At 45.6% G+C, this 4287-nt stretch overlaps 1 long non-coding RNA gene across 1 annotated transcript; it reads right to left on the reverse strand.

The window, feature by feature from the left end:
• Positions 1-211: 211 nt before the first annotated feature.
• LOC122411091 (uncharacterized) lies at positions 212-4029 on the reverse strand. The gene is made up of 2 exons (XR_006261081.1): positions 2432-4029; positions 212-529 (listed from the first exon to the last, which is right to left on the reverse strand). It is a non-coding gene; the product is annotated as an uncharacterized lncRNA (long non-coding RNA).
• Positions 4030-4287: the final 258 nt, after the last annotated feature.

Genomic DNA, 4287 nt, shown 5'->3' on the forward strand with positions numbered 1-4287 from the left:
TTGAGATCGTACAGTATTTTTTTTTTCATCAAACGATCACGGGATAATAATTATCGACAAATTCAGTGGAAATGCAAATGCTTTTGGTATTAAAAGCTCTCACTTACCTTTCATGCGACCTCAACGATTCGTTGAGCAAACGCTTCAACTTCGTGCGTTCACTTGGTTTAACGCAGAAGGTAATTGAAATGATTGTCGAAAGCTTGGAAAAAACATTTGTTTGTCGTTGGTGACAAGTTTAATAATAAAAAGAAGATTCGAAGCGATTAGTCATTGGTAGTTACAAATATTCGACATTCTCTTTCGTCATAATTCGTTATTTTGATGATTTTTTTCGCAGGAGGACTGTCATACGAAAGTATACCGACAGTTGTCATTGCTTCATTCTCTCGTGCCCAATCGTTCAGGATTACGTACACAAATATATTTATACGATACAGTGCGTGTCCAATGGAAGTGTTCTCCGTGATGAATCGCTCGTCTCTCTCGATCGAACGAGACAATCGACCGTCAGCCAAATTCTCGTTAACTGAAAGCAAAAGAATAAACAGAGATTGGTTGGAAATTAGCAGGAGGAAATGAATTAGTTCGGTAATCGAATTCTTTGGGGAACAATGTGCTCGCGAACGAGTTGAGAAAGGAATTGAGAGGAGCGGCGAGCAATGGGAAATTTAGGCGGAGAAAAACAATGGAGCTTTCGTTTTTTCTTCTGTTTTCGATCTTTTAATTATTCGACACTTTTCGCTCCGTCGGCTCTCGAGTACGGTTCGACTAACACTGCTTACTCCTCTGAAATCGGTGTGTCTTCTCGTAATTTAATTTTCTAAAGGGGCAAAGGAGAGAACAGTGGCTGGGCAAACGTACCGCGTGGCGATAGAGGGAACGAGAGAGAGAGAGAGAGCGAACGCGCGGAAGGGCATGGCCGAGAGCGGGTTGAACTCGAGAGCGCGCAAGCTCGCACGAGGAAAGGCGGCAAGAGAAAGAGGCAATTTCCTCGCTGCAAACTCAGCGGCAAAGGGACACCCGGCAGGGAGCGAACGCTCGCGCGTCATTACCTTTCGTGAAGTCTAACGAACCGAGAATCAACTCTGTCCCTCGTGGCACGGGAAATGTCGCAAGCTCAGTTGAGAGATTGAGCCAGCTGTGGGCGAGCGATGAGCAGAGCGAGAAAGGACGCGCGCGTGTGTCTTTTTAGAGTGCACCAGGAATTCTGAGAAGGTACCACCGATGCTTTTCGACCTCGGAGAATCGACCTCTTCGACAATTCGCTTCGATTTCAAATCAGTACCGGAACCCAACTCCTTCCCGAACCCTATCTCGTACCAGTGTTTTCCCCTTAAACTGCAACAGCGAAGAATCAGCAGTACGTGATCTCTAATTCGTCTGTTTACTCAGGATGGTCCAGCAGCGGTGCAGAACTCGTAAGACAAAGTCGCCTCTCGTACTCCACGTGCAATCACATTCCCTTACGAAAAGTCCGAGAAAAACGGGAGAAAACAACACCGTGCGTCCGCTACTCTGCGGAGAAGCTCAAAAATCAGAGATTGCAATCACGGAAGAGGCGTCTGACCACACACGAAACTTCAACCACTCTTCCCTTTCGTTCCTCCCAGTCTGATAGGGTTTTTGCACGCTCGTAAAAAATTTCTTACGACAGCAAAACTCCGGATAACATCGGCGGACATCTCTTACGCGAGCGAGGTAGTTCCCTTTTGCTCGAGAAAATTGATTAGAAACTTCCAGCTAAATATGCAATGTATTTCTACTCATTTCGAGGGTTTTTCTACTCGACAATCGTCGCAAGTAAAGATGGAATTCATCATGAATATTCAAAGATCGTAGGATCTTCAATTTCGATCACAGAAATGGACGATTTAACTGTCATACGTGTGATTCTAGGCCCAAAAAATCGATCGAAAAATGATTCAAGTTCTCGAAATTTTGTACAAATCTGCGATGATCAAGGTTTCTGCTATTCGTTGCACAAAGATGTGTGTTTATTGCAGGAAAGGAAATACTGGGAGAGAGAAATAATTTAGAGCCGAGATCCCTTCGAGACCCTCCTCCGTCTGACCATTCCCGGATCGCACTACTTGCCATCTGCGCTCTGCTGTGCACTTAACTCCTCGTTCCTTCCGCCCACGTGGGAGTAAGACTTTCATTCATTATAGCTGGTGCGCTGCTGCTCGTTTGTTTGAGGATTAGTGGCGACATCGGTCATGGGAAATCGATCGAATACAACTCGGGATGAATTTTCTATTCGATTATTCAAGTATTTCGAAATTTCTAAATAAAAATGAAAATTTAAGGGAATTTCTTAGATTACGGAGTTCATTCGAAGCTCCGCGTTTTTTTCCCAATGCCGACAACGCTCTTGAAGAGTTGCACCGAAAAATGCCGTTTCGGAGCAATGAATTGTGGATGGAATTACCGTGACGAATGCGACGACTCATGAATTATACTTTTGTCCAGGATGCGTGTCAAGGATTGAGGACTTTTCTTTTCCTCTCAGATCCTCGTGCGGATGTCCTGATGGGAATTTCTTGTGTTGCACGGCGAGCACAGTACGGCGAGTACTATGCAACCACCGAGAAGCACGACGAGAGCGACGAGGAAGAACCACGTTGTGCTGCTCGATCTCGATGGTACGATTTTTCTGACGATCGACAAGTCAGCGACTTCCTCTTCGGTCAGACCGAGACGTTTTGCTTTGGCAAAGAGATACCTCAATCGCCGGGACGCTTTTTCGCAGGACATTTTTATTCCGTTTTTTCGTTCGAGTGACTTATTTGATATCGTTGTTTGACGGGGAAGGACGACCAACGCTGTTGGGGCTCGTTAATTACTTTCGTCTGAGTTCTCGACGCTCGAACGAAGTTTTTTTATAATTTAAAGCCTTAATTATAGTTTTCAGAGTACTTCGATTCAGTCATTCGTTGTTGTCGACGTCAATTGTTTCTCGCATGCAATTAACACTCCACTCTCTATCGAGTTCGATAAATATTTCAATATTTCTCTTCTTTTTTCGTTCACGAAAATTTATTCTCTCGTACTATTCTCGCGTTCAGTCAATAACGATTTACGCGCCGAAACCAATCTCCAGAGTCTTCGTTTCGCACTCTCGTTTCTCTAACTTTCCCCATCGATATTTATCATTCTCTCCGGGATGAAGAATTTATTCGCGTAGCTCTTGGGACCGTTCGGAAGCCCGTGCTTGTCAACCACGCGTCGCACAACTCCGTCACTTTAATTGCTCTCATAAACATCACGATTCCTCCGAGGCTATCAAGCTTTTTCAGTGCTATTACTTTTTGTTTCGGTGCCCAGATATCGACACTCGAGGATTAACCGTCCCGTTCGAACAACTTTTTCTTCGACAGCAGAGTCAAACCCCTCGAGAACTCGTTACTTTTTCAATACGATATAAAACTTCGATGTTTCCTAATGATGTTCACTTGGAACGTTTAAACGTCGATGTCGTCGGACTCCAGTCGATTATCTTCGAAGAAACGAGACTCGCTGTTCGCGAGCCGAACGATTTCAATGCTTTCGAAATTGCTACGAAAGAAACTTCCCAATGAAATTCCAGTTGGACCGATCGTCGTCTAGTTTAAAATCACTCGACTTCGGTGTCGCTCGTCTTCGCTTCCAGCAACATCGTCGATCATTTTTAGCGGCTCATTCTACATTGACACCTTGATTATCAATGCTAATGAAAGTAATTTAATCGAGAAATGAATTTCCGATGGATTTCACCATAGTTTATTAAAACGATGTTCGGAGAAAATAAAATCGTTGGAGATTCCGTGACCACGTGGGTAACTCGTGAAAGGAGGCACGCCGCGAAGCAGCGCGCACATTCTCGACGGGCGTCGCGACGCTCACTGCCCCTCCGCCGTTCGAACAAGCCTCCTTTATGCCCGAGCGTCTCTCTCCCCGCTCTTTCGTCGAGCTCCGAATCATCCCCTCCGAAGCTCGCCCCTCTCGTGCTTTGTGCTGCTGCTCTTTCTCGCTCTCGCGAGCCTGCTCCCGTCGTCGTGGTCGTCTCGCACGCGGCTCGCGTATGCATCGCGACGCATTCGAATGTCCTACGTGAGCCGGAAACACGTTGCAATCTGTTCCACAAGCTCCTCTTCCATTTTTCTTTCTTTTCCTTGAACTCTCTTATTTTTCATTTTTCTTGTGTCCTCCTCGCGAGCAGCCTTTTTTCTTCCTTTTCCCCGACATTCATTTCGCCTCCCTCTTGTATTTATTGCGCGCGATGCAGTACGAAGCCGCCGGTAGGCA

This window comes from Venturia canescens, chromosome 5 (genome assembly GCF_019457755.1).
Source record: "Venturia canescens isolate UGA chromosome 5, ASM1945775v1, whole genome shotgun sequence".
In the NCBI taxonomy this organism is placed as follows: Eukaryota; Metazoa; Arthropoda; class Insecta; order Hymenoptera; family Ichneumonidae; genus Venturia; species Venturia canescens.